General features: G+C 35.7%; 1 protein-coding gene across 4 annotated transcripts in view; it reads right to left on the reverse strand.

The window, feature by feature from the left end:
• Positions 1 to 21903, reverse strand: part of LOC138710132 (nucleolar protein 12-like) — a 717371-nt gene that overhangs the window by 4932 nt on the left and 690536 nt on the right. For 2 of the 4 annotated variants that reach the window (XM_069840768.1, XM_069840767.1), the window contains one exon: positions 11084 to 11920. The gene's annotated coding sequence lies outside the window, so the exon portion shown is untranslated. Of the gene's footprint in view, positions 1 to 2051; positions 2199 to 11083; positions 11921 to 21903 lie in introns of those variants that run through there. The other 2 variants (XM_069840766.1, XM_069840765.1) reach the window with 2 other exon arrangements.

Genomic DNA, 21903 nt, shown 5'->3' on the forward strand with positions numbered 1-21903 from the left:
TCTGACACATTACCTGTGCACTCGGCAGATGCCAAAGTGGTAATTGCCTCGCTATAACTCACTACAAAAATATAAGTTCAAGGAGGCCTACTTAGCACAGCGTAATACACAAATACACTATTACGTTATCCCACAAATTAAATAAACACAACAAAAGCAGGAAATATACCCATTTTCAGAACCACATGACAAGCAGACGTGTTCTTTACTCAGAGAGAAAAATTAAAGTTTTCTGGAAATGTAGTAGTGTAGCGCAGAGTCTTTCTCTCTATCTTTTAACATCATTTTCTCCATTAACTAATGGTCAGAAAACGCACAGAAAAAGTGTTATGCCCTCTCACTGTGAGAGTGTCACATAATAACATTAAAGAACTTATGGTATTATATTATGATATGTTAGGAAGGCAAATCTCGTTGCTCGCAATCACAAGCTTTGTGATGAACTGATGAGAACGCCGCTAACTCTGTCATAAGAGTAGCTAGTATCAACACTCAGTAATCCCCATTCAGACTTAAATTCAAAGAAAATACCGCCAGTCATTGTATCAGCCGGACGCTTGGGAGTTCAGTTTAATTTCAAACGGTAAAGGGTGCAGTTGTTTTGTACCTAGGTGATTTATATTTTAATATTCATTATAATGAGTGAAAGTCGGAAAAATCTCAGTGGTTCTCAATACTAGAAACACCTCTTATTGAGGTTATGGCTGATATGTAAATCTATTACCAGACAGTACATCTCACTTGATGATATGTATCAGAGGATGAACTGCATCTAAAATCTGATTAATGTAATATGTAGCTAGTCAGCGATGTATGCAATGGAGGGGGAAAGGAACTGGTCACCCTACCCCATTATCTCCTGGCCTAGTTGCCTTATGAGTGATGCCTTGATGGTGTCACTTGTGGGTTCCAGACCTGTCTTCGGACAGTTGACTAAACAACAATACCGGAAACTCGAGAAAGACAAGGCAATAAAAAGAGAGGAAATGGTGAGAAAAAGTGCAAAAATATGTGTTATTTAAAAAACAAACATAGCCAGCTTGTTCCAGTTCGAGTCCAGGTACATCAGAGTGTAATAATGTGGTGAACAGCAGTTACCGAAAATAGTGCAGCGTGTGGTTCATTTTAGTCAGGCGTTTCTGATATTAGAAACAGTAATAATGACGCAGAATCAATTATTTCATTTGATCCAAATGACGCATATAGGGCGAAATAAGGGGCAGAAATATTTTTCTCTGCCTAGAGGCGTCAAGTAGCTAGATTCGACCCTGCATGTTAACACACCGGATGATGCAAGAAACATGATGCATGGCACATGGAGCGTGACACATAACGCCATGTTATTTGATCTAGTGAGTCATTCAGTGTGGAGTCATCAGATGGAGATCTTCTGCTATTGTCAATAATAAGAATGCGAAGATAAAGGCATAGGTTTCGGATTCATTGGTTCAAAACGTTGAAAATCATGGTGCTTGTAGTGTTTTATTGGTGGAGTTAGAACAGCATCCAGACAAATTCACAGAATATTACAGAATGTCCAAAGAATCATTTGAAGATACAGCAAACTGTGAATATTCCTAATAGATGGAAAACATGTATGAGTATTACACAAGCACATGGACTTTTCACTCTGATTTCAGACTTGGGTAGAAATAGTGTTGGTGCTAGGGTTGCCAACTATTTTTGAAGAAAATATGGGAGACTAAGTGGTCTACAATATTTCACATAAAAAATTGAAAAATTATTAAATTCAGTTAGCAGCACTAAAAACAATTTTATTGTACATTTTGGCAGTTAGGCTTAAATTAAAGTATTTTGAGATATTTTATCTAGTGTAATAGTTTCAAACAAATTGTAAAAATTTCCTACATGAGTAATTGAAGTTGACTGTGATTTGCAGTTCTGATTTGATTAAAGTGTCGCGCTCCTTTTTCGAACATCTGAGGATTGCGAGACTTCATATGTGAGTATAGGTATATATCAATGTTAACAAGCTTGTTAAAATTGGCCATAAAGTCATTTAAATATGTGCTCCTGCATATATGACTTACCGGTATATGTCTAAATTGCAGGTAGTAGGCCATTGATGATATAATGAGGAGAGTTCGGCTGGCACCGTGCATCGTGTCCCAGCATAGCTCAGTTGGAAAGAGCACTCAGCACGCAGAGTTGAGACGTCCTGGGTTCGATTCCCGGTGCTGGAACGAATTTTTCTCAAAATTAATAGGTATCTACATGTTGACTACTAACAAAAAATAGTAGTCTTGATTATTCAATGTGGATGCGAGACCATATATACGAATGTATGTATATATCTGTTTACTTAATGTTCATAACAGAAAACACTCTTTGTATAAGCTTAGCTGCACATTCCAGGGCATCTCTGGAACAAGAGAATCCATCATATAAATCACCTTCAACCACGTAAAAATTAAATGTTTCAATTAATTTTTACATTATGCAAAAATAAGGTAGGAAAAAGTTTGATGAGAAGAGAAATGCGGAAGTCGGGAGACTGTTAAAAATTGGATGGTGCCATATGTTCAAAAATGGGCGAACCAATGTCCATGATGAAGAGAGAACCTCGACCGAGTATCGTGAATGCAGATCTGATTTGTTTGGTTGACAAAAAGGTTAGAGTAAACCGCAGGTTTACCATGTCAGAGCTTAGTGAGGATTTTCCACAGATTAGTCGTACTCTTGTGTACAAAGTGATTACCGAAGATTTGGGCTGCTGGAAACTTTCTGCCAGATGGGTTCCTAAACTCCTTTCTGAGGAACAAAAGGCTCAGCCGATGGGAGCAGCACTGTCCTTTCTTGAGCATTACGAAAGAGAAGGTGATGCTTTTCTCGATCAGATTATGAAAGGAGATGAGACTTGGGTGCGGTATGTGAATGCAGAAACAAAGCTTCAATCAATGCAGTGGGGCCATACTCACTCCCTGAAAAATTCCACAAAGTGTCGTCAAACACTTTCCACGAGGAAACTTGTGGCAACTGTCTTCTGGGACAGAAAAGGAATTTTGCTAGTGGAGTTCTTGGAGAGGAATGCCACAATTAATGCTGAGCGTTACTGTAACACACTAACAAACTTGAAAAGCGCCATTTAAAACAAATGTTGAGCTCTGGGGTGATTTTCCTGCATGACAACACCCGGCCATATACAGCGCGTCGTACTGTGACCAAACTCCGAAAGTTCAACTGGGAAGTATTGGATCGCCCTCCCTATAGCCCACATTTGGTACCTAGCGATTACCATCTCTTCATGCACATGAAGACGTGACTTGGCTCGAAGTGCTTTGACAATGACGAAGAGTTGAGAATCAGCGTCGTAGGTTGGCCGAATTCTACGATTGTGGAATTTCAAAGCTCGTCAAATGCTACGACAAGTGTCTCAATGTCACTGGAAAATGTGTGGAAAAATAAATTAGAGTGTACAATTTCAAACGTATTGTAACCCAATTCTGTAACGTCATTCACAGGTTTGTAAAAAATTAATGGCTACTTTACGAATAGCCCTCGTAGAACAAAGATACATATTGCTTTTTTATATAAAAACATTCTAGCATCCCCAGAAAGAGTAAGTTACGTACTCGTGCTCAGAGGGCATTCCACATAATGTTAAGATATTTTATTAAATAACAGAGTAAAAAGTAAAAAAAGAAAAAGAAAAAAGAAAAAGAAAAAAGAAGAAGAAAAACATATCAGAATAATTGAACTTTAAATTTTCTCTCTTGACAGGAATTTTTAATTGATTTTTTAAAATAAGGAGCATTAGTAAATTGTACACTATCTACCAAAAAGTAATTGCTAGAAGTCATGTTTCTAGTGTGCAGTGGTATGCAGACAATAAGGTGACCAGTTGAACTGGCCTGCACAGAGTCCTGATCTCAATCACATTGAGCACCTTTAAGACGAATTGGACCGGCGATTGAGGTTTCGGGAAATTCGGCCAACTTCCATTGTCCAACTGAGTGCCATATTGCAAGAGGAATGGCGACGCATTCCAGTGGATATCCCACACAAACTAGTGGAAAACATGCCTGAAAGGGTGGCTGCTGTTATAGCAACAAGAGGTGGTACCACGAGGTTCTAAAGGGGCAAAAATAGTGCCCAATTACTTTTTGGTAGATAGTGTATATTTGGGAATTTAGCTATTAAGTTATCATGTTATAAAGCCTTGCACCGAAATTGCTACTGTGATTATATGCTACAGTTATGATACATTTAGGTTCTGTTAAGCATAATATATGTTTTCTGATCTTTTGGTTTTATATTTATGTCAGTGATGTCAAAGCAAGCGCATTTTTCTGACCTTGACGTCGTGCGCGGGCATCAAGTGCTAAGTATGGAAAGAGGAAGGGTTGTGTATATGAGTAAGCAGCCTGTAGGATTAAGAAAACAGTGGTGCACAAACTTCAAACGGAACGTGACTTTTATGTCGTTATTTTTATATGGCTTCTTTCTGTTTGATATTATCTATATTGTCTGTAAAACAAAAGTACTAATACCAATTTCTTAATATTGCAGTTGTTTTTAAATGTTAATAACATAATTAAGAGTTAAGAAGGAATATTCACACAAATTCCATAGTAGTACAACTATACTGTACTAAATATCCCAAAAAAAGAGATTGAGTATGACATGACAAGTTGTAATTGATATTGATGATACCTTTAGCCCTATAAAAATAATCAATCAACTAATCAAGAAAATATTACAGTACACAGCAAAGTTACCTAGGTGCTGTATATGTTTTAAGTGTAACTAATATTCCATAACAAAACTCTTATCACATTATGCTTTTAAGGTGATATTGGTGAGCAACTTCCTATCATCAGAATATTAAATTATTTTCTCGAAATGTGCTGAAGCTATAGAGCTGACATTTTTACAACACATGGGGATGTATCTTTTGCTTATGATGTAACAGTAGTTGCTTTGTTAGTCATTCATTTCCATGCGAATATTTTCAAAACTTTCAATACACTATCTTCAGTAATATGCATTTACGGTATATTAAATTAACGAAAACATTCTGTAAGGCTACTAAATAAATAGGCCTGTATCTGAAAATTTCACTTGTCTATAAAGAAAGTTGAGAAAATATTTCTTTTGAACAAAAAAATCAAACTTGTGAAAAATGAACATTAAAATTAAAACTTACATTCTTATAATGCAATACTTCCAGACAAATCTAAAATTTAACATGGATACAGTTTTAATAAGTTCTCTTCCCTTTATCTATTGAATCAGTGCTGACCATCCCTGAACAGGTTCTCCTGAGCTCTAAAGCACGCGCTTGCTCCTATGGGCATCAATTGACATCACTGATTTATGTGAATATAAATTAAATATATTTCGGTTTTTATGTACGAAATTCAATAATACATTGTTATAAATTTGATGGAAGTCAAATACTTTAAATCCTGAATACAACAGTTCTGAAGGGTTATCAAGAGTTTATTAAGGCATAACTTTATTATTCTTTTCTGTAGCAGAGTTGTTGGCATGGATGGAGGTACTATTAGCACTGTATTAACTTCGCACTTTCTTAAACATCAACCATAGTACACCAACTATTTACTTTTCTTACACATAATGCTACCACCACCACTAAAAAGTTTTGATCAACACTTCAACCATTAATGCTTCATTATACTACTCTGATTGCTCTCTGCAATTTTTTTAGTTGGTTATTTAACGACCCTGTATTAACTACTAGGATATTTGGCATTGATTGTATTGGTAATAGCGTGATGGTATTTGGGAAGATGAGGCTGAGGGTTCGTCATAGATTACCTGACATTCGCATTCGTCTTATGGTTGGAGAAAACCTCGGAAAAACTACCAGTAATGAGCACAAGCTGGAATTGAACCCATGCCCGAGTGCAACTTTGGATCAGCAGGATCCTTGTCCTTGTAAGCTTTTTATTTGTTATACACATTAATGGTAACATTTTCACAATTCACTTTTTTGCTTTAAAAAGCTAACAATTATTGTGTCTACTTACTGATTGATGTCCACGTTTTTCTTCAGTGATACCGTACACCGCAGCATAGAATAATGAATCCACAGAGAACTTGATTTCTTCTTTTCACTTTTCATTTAACAATATTCAAGCATAAACTTTTCAGAAATATTCTCTACTTTTTTTTTACACACTCTTAAAACTTCTTATATTCCTCTTCATACCTCTGTCGCGATTTTGTTGGAATTAATAAATCAGTACAGCTGTTAATGCAATACCATTGACACTTATATTTATAAATAGTCATGGTGACAGTACCGACAATAATAACATTCTTCAAATGTTTCTTGTACATGGCCCTCTATATGAATCGATCACCTACAAAGCAAATGTATATAGCTTCAAATGTTTCTCGTACAAGGCCCTCTATATGAATCGATCACCTACAAAGCAAATGTATATAGCTGGCAATAAAAATTTTACATTTAGACAATATTCAATTTTACATTATTTTTTTATCAAAGCAGATGAAACTTTGTACGGTACACATGTCGTAACTTCATATTACAATAGTAGACTGGTTATCAACTCGGCCTGCAGCCTTGTTTGGTTTTTTTTGTGCATTTATAATCGTTAGTTGAGTGTTTAGTTTTGTGTTGTGGGTTTATATTCGTTTGCTGAGTGTTCCATTTACACAGAAACATTTACATAGACCTAAAAATAGTGAAATAAGTATAGTTGTAGTGTTCTGTTTATTTATAGTTATATTTAGTTGGATAAGTTGTCAATTATGCCTAAGAAGAAAAGTATTAGATCTGTACTTAGTTCTGCTCTGAATGAAAGAAGATGGGGTCCTAAAACAGTGAAACAAATTGAGAAAAAATTCTCGTTTTTCATGAAATTGTTCAAAATGACCACCAACAGCATCCAAACACTATTGATGCAGCCGAACTGCTCCACGAACTAAGTTCTGTAATGTGTCCAGTGTCATAGCTGCACATGACGTTAAATTTTGATTTGTTCTCGTAGCACATCCAGTGTAGCTGGCGTTTCCCAATAAACAACATCCTTTAGGGTCCCCCATATGTAGAAATTGGTGTTAGGTCTGGGGACTGTGCTGCGTACTCGACAGCACCTCTTCGACCTATCCATTAAGCTACAATTTCCCCGAAAATGAGAATTTTATCTGAATTTGTTCTTAAGTTATTTATAAACAAACAGTGTATACTTTTTTTGGGCTAATCTGTATTTTAAGTCATGTTATGTTACATTAAAATTAAATTTCAAATCAAAATTCTGAAGAAATTTTAAGAAAACAGCAATAATAAATCTTGGTCAGTATTACTTACTGAAAAAGAATATATAAAGTATCTGATTCTTTTCGACATGATTCAGTAGCAAAATTTCGGATGCTAACTGGTCATGACTGTTTGCAGCACCCTGTTTAAAATTGAAATTTTTTGTTCACCAAAATGCATCCTGTGTAATCTAGAAGACTCTTTGATGAATCAAGAACATTTACGAAAATGTCCAGCTTTGGCATCAGATTTTTTGGATTCGGACTCTAAATTATACTGCAAAGTTAGAAGGTGAATGGAGAACTTCCAAGTGTCTGGGCAATAGATACTGCTGCTGCTACTATGTTACATTAAACCAAGTTTTATTTAATTCCCATTTCGACATGTACAAAACACAGTTCTGAATTCATTTATGCTTTAGATTGCATTAATGCAATTTCTCCAAAGTATCATTTGTCTCTACTTGGCAATGCATAAACAATATCACATTACAAAAATTCTGCTAACAAGTTTGGAGTTAGACCTTCTATATAACCCTAAATTATATGTGTTTTTTAGGTTTTCACGGTGAATGTGATTTGGATATTGCACTATGTCCTGGAGCTAACATTTCTAATGTTTCGAAACTACATACAGGTTCCATGATCAGGGCAGAGAGCCTAGGCAAGACCAGACAGTTCGCCTACTCTGCTGGGCATGTAGCGCCTGGCCGTTCCACGTGCTGAGCTCAAATGACAAATTCTAAGGGGAATATCTGTCAGTGACTAAGCTCTTAAGAGGCTTTTGAGGCTCATATAGCCTACCGGTACATATATATTCTTATATGAGGTCTCGCCATCCTCACTGAATAATCAATGAATCGATTCCAGGTGCTGGAACGAATTTTTCTCAAATTAATAGATATTTACAGTATAGCTATCAGAATGCTGCATTGGAGTTAAATCGCTCGCTTGAACTCGGTCGAGTGTCGCACCCTTGAGTGAGGTAAGATCGGTCGTGATACGCTCGTAATAAATAGAAGCACAGTACAAGGTCACCTCACCAACATGTCTTATCTTGTATGGAAGGCGACAAATAAGATACACATATGTTTTGCTCACACGGTAAAAATAAGGCTTTATTTTCTGCGTTTATGACAAACGTTTAATGGAACAGTCAGTGGAACGTACCAAAACAGGAACATGAAGTTATCAATAAAATAGTATGAAAAACTTCGATATACAGTTATTATTGCTAATTCATAATTATTCAATATTTGATTTACCACATATATAATTTGATAGGTCCATACATAGTGTTCCACCTATATACTGCGACAATGTAGAAACGTTTTACAAAATATTATTAATATAGCAGTAGATTAATAACAATATTAGTACAGAGATAACATCACAGAAAATATAATAAAACGAATAATCAAGCTGCACAACTGTTACAGACGCAAAGATTGATACACTAATTATTAGAGATTATTATTATTATTATTATTATTATTATTATTACTAGAAAACTTGATACAGTTCTTGCATTATCGTGATTGTGTTCTCCGTTTATAATAATTACATTTACATCCAATAACATCTATCAGATATGGCAAAAACAGAATCATTCCTGCGTGGAAAAAAAAAAAAAAAAAAGAACATTTACCTACAATATTTATATTACATTTTAATGCAAGTTTTGTAATTGTACTATGGAGAGGTTAGTTAAACACTGCAAAGTTTTGAAATGATAAACATCTTTGATGTTACTACACAGTTCATCACTGTAACAAGAACGAATGTCTAACGCTCGGCTTATACCGTTCGAGGATTTATCGCCCATGACAATTTTACCCATCATGCATGTGCGCTACCTATCGATTATGCTATGAACTACTTAGCGCTCGAGCGAAAACGTCGATGCAGACCTCTGATGGCTACTTATAGCCATTGATTATTCAATGAGGATGGCGAGACCTCATATAAAAATATATATGTATATATCAATGTTAACAGTAACTCATGAACTGTTGTTGAAAATGACCATGAAGCCATTTAAATATGCGCTCCTGCATACATGGCTTGAATGTCTTAATTGCAGGTAGTAGACTATTGATAATACAATGAGAGAAGTTCGGCCGTCACCATGGATCATGTCCCGGTGTGGGTCAGATGGAAAGAGCATTCAGCGCGCACAGCTGAGAGGTTCCGGGTTCGATTCCAGGTGCCGGAATTTTTTTTTCTCAAATGAATAGATTTTGATTCTTAGCAGACCCAAAAAAATTGAGTTATTATACCTAGTAACAATAGGTCTATACGTTTGCAATAATGATGTATCGTAAGACTTGGTTTTCACTCACATCCTTCACTGTTGACAGTCATTCCAGGATGCAGAGTTTGGTGCGAGATTTGTGGCAGAAGTCTCTAAACCTCTAAAAAGGCATGGCTACGACCTTGACTCGGAAGCTTGAAGGGGACAAGAGAGGAGATATCAATTCACTACATCTCAGTATGAAACAAGGCTAGCTTTCTGCCAAAATAATATGTCGCGCTATATTGGTGTTCTGGGGGTGATGATGGTCGCCTTCTCGTGGTGCCCCCTGAACTATGTTTAATGAACATAGAAAAAAAACGACCATCCAACATGCTCCAATGACAAATACAATCCGAAGTAAAATATTTCGGAGGTAAAAAAGTCCCCTCATTCGGATCTCCGGACGGGGAATATTTTAGCATCACATAAGAAGACAAAACACAATATGATTCTACCTCAGCTGAAGGTCTTACAGTGGAATGCTGGGGGCCTTAATCAAGCCAAGAAAACTAAAATACATAAAATTCTAATAGATAAAGACATTGATATGTTTGCAATAATGGAAGCCAATGTTGCAGCTGAACAATTACAGTTCTTTGTTTTCAAGAACTACAATACATTTCTGGGTCATTTGCGAAATTTGTATAACAAATGGACGATTGAGAACGTCAGAATTAAAGTATTATTTAGTGCATATTCTGCATGTATTAATATAGTGCAATGTCTCTGCCATAGTAATCAGCCACTGTACACTGACCTTGCTTTACAGCATTCTCTACAAGCATCGATGAATCTTTGATGGCACGACGAAATGTCAGGAGTGTTATGGGACAAGATAGTGGATCTTTATAGAAATAGAATTCCTTTGTTTTTATATCAGATATTCTTCAAACAGTGCATAGTTCTTAGAATAGTAACAGAACTAACTTCAGATCAAAAATGAACAATTAGTATATTAAATATCTTAATATCAAATCTTTTACCTAATATAAAATAATAACTTGTTCAGTAACTAACAGAAACCATCATCATCATCATCATCATCATCATCATCATCATCATCGTCATTGCAGGTATTAGGCCTAGTGGCCTGTTATGGTCTCTGTCCATCTTTTCAGGGGGCGTCCCAAAGATCGTCTTCCATGTGGTATATAGTGGAGAATTTGTCTTGGGAGTCTGGAACGGAGTCCCAAAGCCGGTCCAAAGGCTATAAGGTGGCAACCCCACCACTGAACTTACTACTACTCCTCGGCTAGCAACCGATTAGTAGGACATTTATATGCTTTCAAGTCTCCGAACCATTCTTTCAGTAACAATTATCTTAGTAGATTGCCCTTAAGGCGAAGATATTTCAGCTTTAATTTCTTTAATGATAGATAATTAGAAAAAAATTGAGGCTGTTTTGAATGATGTAACAGACATGACATGGAGTAACAGATCTGACAGGTAACAGACATGACAAAGCAAATAAGCATGTGCGAACCTAAAGTTTTTTTTTTTGGCTTAAAAATCTCCAAAATAGCAACTTAGCTACTGCACTCGTGTACTATTATGTCCTCTTGATCTTGACTTTATATCTTGTTATTTGTGGAAAACACAACACTAACAGATCTGACAGAGTAAAAATTAATGCTTAGACTAAAACATAAAGCAAGAGTATGACACACAAACAAATCAAAATGGGTGAACATAGCAGTACAATCAAGATGGTTTTTTGTGCATCATCTTGGCTTGTGCTGACATTGGTGGATTTCTTTTTCAACTGTGTACCCATAGGAACAGAATGGTGTAACAGAGCTGACTGATTTACTGGACTAGAGTAATTATGCAATCATATTATAAGGAAATATAAAGTCAGACACAAATGCAGAAGTTTTGATAATATCAAATGTTTCTTTAATTTTTTTTTCAATTACATTATTAAACAGTGCTTTTTCTGTACATAATCGTGCTCCATTTTAAATACTTAACTAGTATGGACAAGGCATTTTAGCTGTTACTATGAGAATTTTATTTTATTCTCGTGAAATATTGCACATCAAGGAAATACTTCTTGTGACTTTACTACATTAGTATTGAAACTACTCACTGTTAGGAATTTATAACTCTATCGTTACCAGTATAAATGCAATAATTGGAAGGGTATGAATTGATGGAACTCATTTGTTATCAAATTCTGCAAATGACACTTCTACAACAGGGAGCTTCTACCTGAAAGCCAGATTTGCATAAGATATTCGTTACTTCAGATTTGTCTTCCTCAGTCATTTGTTTAATAATGTTGAAGGTTAAAGTTACCGTATTCCTCTTTTGATGCCAACTAGTATGCCACTAGCTCTTTGCTTGCTTTGGGATCTAAAGGGAAGAAACATTAAAAAAAAGATTAATACAAAACAAAATTATTTCACACATAACAATAAATATTATACACAAACTGAAGGATTACCAATGGGTTCACCTATATCAAGTATATTAGCTGAAATCTTCATTCATAATATAGAACAAACACACATACTAAACACTGACAACAACAAACACGCAGAGAGAATAATGTACTGGCATCGATATGTAGGTAACATAATAGCCCTATATAATGGAAACAAAAGACAAATAGAAAACCTACATCAACAACTCAACAAAATACATCCCAAATTAATGTATACAATAGAAACAGAACGTAACCAAGTTATAAATTTCTTAGACATCACCATAACCAAAACAAATAATAGACATGAATTCAAAATATACAGGAAGCCCACCACAACTGCAACACACATACACAATTCGTCTAACCATCCCATACAACATAAACATGCAGTTTTCCGTACAAAGACACACAGATTAATTAACATACCAATGAACAATGACAACAATACTGAAGAAATAAACTTACTTACTTACTTACAAATGGCTTTTAAGGAACCCGAAGGTTCATTGCCGCCCTCACATAAGCCCGCCAGCGGTCCCTATCCTGTGCAAGATTAATCCAGTCTCTATCATCATATCCCACCTCCCTCAAATCCATTTTAATATTATCCTCCCATCTACGTCTCGGCCTCCCTAAAGGTCTTTTTCCCTCCGGTCTCCCAACTAACACTCTATATGCATTTCTGGATTCGCCCATACGTGCTACATGCCCTGCCCATCTCAAACGTCTCGATTTTATGTTCCTAATTATGTCAGGTGAAGAATACAATGCGTGCAGTTGTGTGTTGTGTAACTTTCTCCATTCTCCTGTAACTTCATCCCGTTTAGCCCCAAATATTTTCCTTAGCACCTTATTCTCAAACACCCTTAACCTATGTTCCTCTCTCAGAGTGAGAGTCCAAGTTTCACAACCATGCAGAAGAATCGGTAATATAACTGTTTTATAAATTCTAACTTTCAGATTTTTGGTCAGCAGACTGGATGATAAGAGCTTCTCAACCGAATAATAACACGCATTTCCCATATTTATGAAGAAATAAACACAATAAAATATATAGCACAAGACAATGGGTATAACTCTAACATGATAGACACACTAATAAAAAAGTCAAAACAAAAACAGAACAAACCAACACAAACACCACGTGAGAATAAATAAATAACATTAACATATCACAACCAATACTTACAAAATTGCAATTTCATTCAGAAAACTAAAATACTAGATAGCATACAAAACAAATAACACAACACAGAAATATCTAAATAATCACATCAAACATTCAAATAAATATAATTCAACTGGGGTTTAGAAACTAAAATGCAATAGTTGCCCACATTTTTACATAGGACAGACAGGAAGAACCTTTCAAACAAGATATAAAGAACACATTAAAGATATAACCAAACCATACATCACATCAAATTACGCAGAACATATTATCAACAATAATCATGACTACAATAATATAGAAACAGATATGGAAATTCTACACATCACACCAAAAAGTCCACAGTTAAACATCTTAGAACAATACGAAATATACAAACATACAATAACACACCCACAACATATACTTAATACACAATTACAGTTCAATACCCACACATTATTCGACATCATGATACATAGCACACAAACAAACACCCCCACCATAGGAGCAACTCACCCCCACCCCTACAACTGACGAATGCAAATGGCAGTATGCAAGATCAACAGGAACATCAGTAGTTCGTAGGATACTGAAGATGATACAGAACCGGCATCAAAACGACCGTCTAAGGTACATAACCTTCTTAAAAAATTTTAACACTTTTAACGTGTGTTTAAACAATTTTAAGTTTTTTAAACAAAATGTTAACGTGAACCAGAATCAATGACATCAAAAGTAGCTCGTGATTCAGCCAGAAAACAAGCAGAAGAGAACAGTAATAGAGACAATTTTATAGACTGGAAACTTGTAAAGTGGCCACATTTAAGAAAGAAGTACTCTCAGCCAGGGGCACACCCAGGAATTTCTCTTGGGGGGGGGGGGTCCAATGAAAGAACGTCAAGTTACATAAATGCACGCACGCACACATATACACACAAACATACCTCTTTCAATTTCTTTTTACAAAACAAAATCCAGTCTTCTTGGCTTTATCTTTAGTGCAGTAACCACATCTTGTGGAGAAACTGTGATATCATGATGGATGTTTAGCAAAGCAAGACCATTTAGACGATCATTTCCCATGGTGTTTCTCAGGTATGACTTTAATCTCTTAAGAGTCGAAAACGACCTTTCACTTGTACTTGTGGACATTGGCAATGTTAATAAAATCTTCAACAGCTCTTTCACATGAGGATAGAAATCATATTCACATGCAATATAGGCTACATTTCCCACACTGACTTGTACTGTTTTCCTTTACAAAATGTGTTCCAGAGTTCAAATTCACATACCAATTCCTCATCTTGGACACAAAAATTAGTATCTACTTGAGAATAAAACTTGGCCAGAACTATAAAATCACTAGCAACCCCATCTTCCTTGATCAGACGCAAAAATTTTGTCAAAATGTTATGTTTAGCAAATCTTGTTTTTATCTGAGACTGCATATTAGATAGGAATGGCAAAAATACAGTCCTCCTGTAATATTCCTCAGCATTATCAGCAGGAACATTGCTGCGGAATTGTGAATGTTGTCCAGATGCACATCGACGGATTCTAATTTCCTCTCCAAGTGACGACAGCTGAGTAGAAACCGTCGAGAATATAGATTTAAACTGGTCTTTTGCTGCATCACTAACCTCTTGTAACACTTCTAAAACATTTTCTACATGGTTAAGTGCTTTTTCCAAATTCATATCTGTCTTCTGAAGGTATTCACTTAAGGTTTTTGTTACACAGAAGAGCTTGTTGATTACGTGAAGGGAAATTAGGAATGCAGGCTTGGTCACTGAAGAATTCAGCATATCGGCTTTGGAAGATACATCCTTGTCAGTCCACAAAGAAATGGTTTTCAATGCAGGGAGGACAGCATCCATCAGTTCCATTAATACCATCACAGAGTCATGTCTTTCTATCCATCTAGTAGCACACATTTGGACGAGTTTGCTTCTTTTATTTTCAGGACAAAGCTCTTTTATACTATTTATTAATACATCTTGCCTTTTGGGAGTGTTGAAAAATTCACACACTTTACCTACAATGCCAATGCAATTCCTGATTTCTGGAACACAACATGCATCTGATATGGCGAGGTTCAAACTGTGAGAAGCACAATGGACATATAAAGCGGCAGGGCATTCTTTAAGAATAAAGGCCTGGGCACCTTGAAACTGTCCACTCATTGCACTTGCACCATCATATCCTTGCCCTCTCATATATTTCAAATCAACATTAAATCGAGTGAGGCTCTCAAGAATTGTTCTAGCCAAATTTATTCCAGTTGTCTCAGAAACTGGAATAAACTGTAGGAATTCTTCTCTGATGCTATCATTTTCAAGGAAACGTACTGACAGAGAAAACTGTTCAGTCCCACTGACATCTACACTTTCATCAGCTAAGATAGCAAAACATCTTGCCTCAGTCACTCTCACTACTATTTGGCTACGAATAATATAGTTACAGGCTGATATAATTTCATTTTGTGTCTTCCAGCTTAGGTAACTTGCATTTTTCCCACAGACTAATAGATGGCTCTTTAAGTTATCATCTCCTGCATCAACACGCTCCCTTAACAAAGCTCTAAAATTTCCCTCATTATGATTTGGTGGATTTTCCAAATCAAAGGGACCGAAGTCCTTATGCCCACGTAATGGTATGCCTTGGCGGCCACAAAATATAACGGTTTTAATTATCGGGAGTATCCTTTGAACATTTACATTCCCTTGCTCTCTTCATGCTTTATCAATCTGCAAAGAAACTGGCAATTCGTTACCTTGTTCGATAGATTTTAATTTAGTGTAAGTATCCACAGAATTCAGGTGATACTGTAACTTTTCATGCCTGTTAAATGTTTCACATGCATGTTTCCAATTGTCAAATGGCTGATTCACTAACCTTCCTGTTGGTGTAGCTTCGTGCATTCCAACCTCTTGAGGTGCAAACAAAACACAGTATTTACAAAATGCACTGTTTTGTTTGTCTGAATAAGCTAACCACTTCCATCGTTGGAGCCATCTCTTTTGGAAACTGAGGTTTTTTTTTTTTCTTTCCAACTGGTTTTACTGGGAACTTGAAATTCTCATTCGGCACCCAAATGGAATTTAGTGTCTCAAATTTCTCCCTTGATGAAAGTACTCTGTTAACAAAAGAACTTATATCTTTACCACTAGAATCCACATTCAGTAATACCGATGTTGGGGTTGATGATGACGATGCAGACGGTTCAAGAATACCTATATTGGCATCATGTTGTAGGCAACGAGTTAGAAAGAGAAGACTATAGAGTGGCCATGTTGTCCTGTACAGCGCTCTTTGCGGTGCCACCGCGAAACACGGCAGATCTGAGCTAAGCGCCCACCTTTGTAAAAATTCGTCTGCTTACAATGTTGTATAACGGAGGTAAGAAGTACAAAAAAAACGAAGAAAAAACATGCCTGTTGTGTGTGCTGCATATAACTGCAATGTCAAAAGGAAAAACACAACTGATATATCATATTTCATGTAAATTTATGAAGTTAAGTCCATAGTTTTGTTAATTAGCAGCATTTTTTTTTCATGCTTAAATGTGTAACAACGCCCGGCATAAACAAAATAAATGGTTCACTGGTAATGTACTTAAACTAAATACGGATAAAACCAATACAATTCCGTTTCAGACCCAGTGAAAAACAAATAGCAATACAATATTAAAACTGTATTTCGACACCGGCATCCTTTATTTCTGCTCCTTCTGTCCTTACTGCTTATACAAGAAGACGATGAGCTGTAGCTTATAAGAAGTTAGGCCTATTTCGAAGACAAACGATTAATCAAATAAATGATTCACTAGTAATAAAGTTAAACTAAATACGGATAAAACCGCTGCAATTCCGTTTCAAACCTAGTAATAGCAATCAAATATTAAAATTGTATTTCGACACTCGCATCCAAAATAACGCAAAACTCTGGGGTAGGTCGTATTGTTGTTAGTATTTTGACTGGAAGGACATGAAAGAACATAATTGAGCACCCACGTGCAATAATGGGGTAAGTATGAATATATTTCGTAACTACTTACCCCATTATTGTACGTGGGTGCTCAATTATACACTAATAATTATCTGTGGTGCCACAGCCCTTGAAAGGCTCAGACAGACCAGCCGGCTGTTGGCCTCACGTTCACATTTCGATAATAATTATACTTTACTGTAACAAAAAAACTGAAAGTGTGTTTTGTCATGTTTCACCCACGTTACAAGCTTGGAGGTAAAGGTTGTTTACTACAGATAGGGCCTACTTTCATTCTATATCTTATGGTATAGTAAATAGTTTTGCAACGTGTAGAGACTGGGAAAACAACTTAATAAAATCATCCGAATCATACTCGTTCATTTTATAGGCAATGTTGCAGGTCGCATTTAAAAGAACCTAGGAATATTAACATTTTCTTCAGTATATTTGCTAGGACTTCTTGTCATACTACATGACAAATTTGCTTAGGTTATTCTTTTAAGCATTCCTTCTAGGAATAGCTCAAGTGTTTTAAATTTAGCGTACATAAGTTTAGATTAAGTTCCTATCACGTATTTGACGAAATACTAGGTTTTTCCACTTCAGTTTAACTGATTTATGCAAACGAAATTAAGACAGCTGACGATTCTAATGTCAGTTATCACAACGCCCACTTTGTTTTGGGCGCATAAGTTCATTACCAACGGTCGTTCAATTTTCTTCAAACATGGCGGGGCAATGACCACTCTATATCTTTCTCTTTCTAACTCGTTGGTTGTAGGTTAGGTACAGTCTCAATATTGCACTTAGCCACCTTTGATGGAACCGAGCTGAAAAAACTGGTAATTTTATGTTTTTGCATTGTGAGCACTTGTGCTAATACTACTATTAAGTTAATATATCACATAACAGTTTTCACGACTTCACATTAATAATTCTTCAAGACACAAATACTTGGAAAATCAAACACAGACCAGTCAAATACCGCCAATACTTATTATAATCAATGATAGATACTTTGGCAACATTGAACTCAATCTGCTAAGCAGTGATGACAACGTGATGGTTGGAACACAGCGAGTACAGAATTGTGCATTCTTTGTTGGCTGATGGCACTCGGCTACGTTTTCAGCAGCAGAGAGCTCTAGCTACCAACGATTATAGTAGGATGCCATTAGATGGACTTGGCTAGCAGGAAAAATCAGAAGTGTTACATACTGTACATGGACGTGAATCATTTCGGTGAAATTAGAGTAAACGGAATTATATGCTATCAACGCTTAAAAATTCAGTAGTAATGTTACAACTTTGGGGGGGGGGGGTCCGGACCCGATGGACCCCCCCCCCGTGGGTGCGCCCTTGTAGGCAATGTTTTAACAATTTTATCTCTAAAATGGACTACCGGTATAGAAAAGATGGTATAAAAGCTTACCCGAATTTATATCTAATATCACAAAGAGTAATCCACCAAGTAATTCACTTATAATTTACAAAAATACACAACTAACAGACCCCCAGGTTATTGCAAACGCCTTTTTAAGTACATATACAATAATATATAGAATCACAACAACTCACAAAAAGTTAGAAAAAAACATGAAAAAATATCAAGATGAGCAAAAGAGGTGTGTTTACATGAAACACAAGAGAAGTGTTTGTTGTTAGTTTCACAATCCATGAACTAGATGCAGCTATTGGGACTCTTAAATGCAATGAAGTCTCTGGTCCAGATTTAATTCATTCAGAATTTATCAAGAACCTTGGAGACAAGTCTTACAGTACCAGCATCTGCTAACTGAAAAAGAAAATCATTACCAGTATTATACCCATTTTGAAGAAAGGTAAAACTTCATCTAATATTAATAACTACACACCTATTTCTCTTACAAGCCAGATATGGAAAATATGGAAAGAATGATTGCTGCACGTCACAATTGGTTCCTTGAATCCAACAACTTGTTTTCAAAACAGCAATCTGGGTTTATACCAGGGGCGTGCATTTAGGGCAAGTGGGGTAAGCGCCGCATACCCTAGTAGACACACTTCAAATTAATGTATCAATTTTATCTCATTCAGCTTATAGATGAACATTTTTTAATAAAGTGTATTCTGCACTTTATATATAAGTGTTCTGGATTAACTACATTTCTGCGGTAAGGCAGCTCTTCGTTCACAGCTTGCCTGAAGCCTCATTTTACAGTGCTGGTGCATGCGCAGACAGTAGACAAGGATGGAAAATTTCCTCGTATACCACTGTATTGCCTATACGCCAGTACACAGCAAGAATAAGCGCTGGGATTATCGCTTGTCCAGACTTGACTTCCTGCAGAAGAATACCAGTGTAGAATTTGGCAGTGTGTGTGAAACATGAGATTTGTTTGTCAATTGAGATAGTGTTCAGGATCTTTCAGTTATTTGAAGATTTTGTTTCTTTGTGAGTGACAATTTATGTCGTAGTTTTCTGTGTATAAGCTAAATACGGTATTGATTAAGAATGGGTGATTCATTATGTCCTATTGAACAATTATTGAAACACACATTTCGATTACATTCTTTAGAAGAAAAATTAAACATAATACTAAGTGATTGATCATGTCCTGAAATGCCAACACTTTTTGCAGCTCATAAAGACAAAGGAAAAGAATATACTCGATATTTTCAAGCGTCCCAACTCAGTGGATTGCAGGAAGTGCGAAATTAAATAAACTCTTTCACTGGCCCTGTCTTATGTTTTCTAAAGAAGAAACAGTTTGGTCTAAAAATAATGGTTATGATAATCTGAAAAATCTGCACAATGCCATTAATAAACATGAAAAGTCACAGGCACATATTTTTAGTGTTTTACAATTTAAGTCATTTGGATCATCTCGAATAGATGTACAGTCAGATTCACAACTTCGTGTCACTGTCGAGCAACACAATGAAATGATGCGAAAGAACAGGGAAATATTGAAGAGGTTAATTGATACAATCTATTTTCTAGCCATACATGAATTGCCATTTCGTGGTCATTGTGAGTCAGAAGAGGCAGTTAACAAAGGAGTATATTTAGGTGCGCTCAATTACCTTGCAAAATATGACTTAACCCTCAGCCATCATCTGGAAACTTCTGCCACGTTCCGCGGAACTTCAAATCGAATACAGAATGATTTGATTCTCGCTGTAAGTGATGTTGTTATGGATAACATAAAACAAGAACTTTCAAAAACGTCATTTGTTGCAATCATGCTAGACGAAATTTCAGACATTATGAATGCATCCCAGCTTTCAACCACTCTTAGGTATGTTGATTCAGAGAATGGTGAGATTAATGAAAGATTCATATGTTTTACTGATGTAAGCAATGATAGATCTGCTAGTGGTTTATTCGAACATGTCCAAAGTATAGCCACTGAGTATGACATAAGCAACAAGCTCGTTGCTCAAACGTTCGATGGAGCTGCTGTCATGGCTGGTCACACAAATGGTCTGAGAACTAAATTTCTTGAAAAATATTCTAAGGCAATATTTGTGCACTGTTTGTCATAAATTAAATTTAATCTTGCCCCAATCACTTACGTGTTTGAAAGAGAGCAGAATATTTTTACAGACTTTAACTGGTTTGGGTTCTTTCTTCAGTAAATCATCCAAAAGAACAACGGCTTAAGGAATATACCTCAAAGAAAATGCCTAGACATGCTCCAACTAGATGGAATTTCACACCGCGTCTTATTCACACTGTAAAGGAACATAGGGATGAATTCATTGGATTTTTTCAAGACATATTAGAAGACAGTTCTACCTGGGACAGTGTAACAGTTGTTACTGCACAAGGCTTCCTTACATTTCTGACCAGTTTTGAGACATCACTGTTATTAATAATAATAATAATAATAATAATAATAATAATAATAATAATAATAATGATGATTTATTTAACCTGGCAGAGTTAAGGCCATACGGCCTTCTCTAACACTCAACCAGGAGTAAAGACTGCGTTACAAAAACACTACAAATTTACAAATTACACTACAATTTTACGCACAAAATTGAATAAGATAATAATAATAATAATAAAAAATAAACAACAAATAAGAAGAAATCGGACATAATATATAACATACAGAAAGAAAGAAAAAAGCATAATAATATGTGAACAGCAGGTCAAAATAAATGAGGCATACAAAAAAAAGACAATTATTAATAATAATAATAATAATAATAATAATAATAATAATAATAATAACATAAGAATAGTAATAATGATGATAATAATAATAATAATAATAATAATAATAATAATAATAATAGTAGTAATAAAATAGTGCAGTACAAAGTATACAGTGAATACAATATTTCTAAGTACACACAATAAGGAAAATTAAGATTATATATAGCTCAACTTATCACATTAGAGATATAACATTATCGGAAAATATGAAAACAAAAATATAAAATAAGTTGAATATCATTAGAACATAAAAAAAAAATGTGAAAACGTGGAAACATGCAATACAACACTTGTCATAATAGTAAGTTAGTTTGGCAACTCGTCATAAGATAATTTTCTAACTTTGATTTGAAAGAATTCAATGTTCGGCAGCCCTTGACTTCAGGCGGCAGAGAGTTCCAGTGACGAGAGGTAGCAACAGTGAAGGATGAGGAATACAGAGACGATGCGTGAAGTGGAATTTCTAGCGTGTTATCGCGTTGTGATCGAGTATTAATATTATGATAGCGAGAGAGAGTATGAAATCGAGCGAATAAATAATAGGGGGATGAAGAGTG

The sequence above is a fragment of the Periplaneta americana genome, chromosome 12 (genome assembly GCF_040183065.1).
Source record: "Periplaneta americana isolate PAMFEO1 chromosome 12, P.americana_PAMFEO1_priV1, whole genome shotgun sequence".
NCBI lineage: Eukaryota > Metazoa > Arthropoda > Insecta > Blattodea > Blattidae > Periplaneta > Periplaneta americana.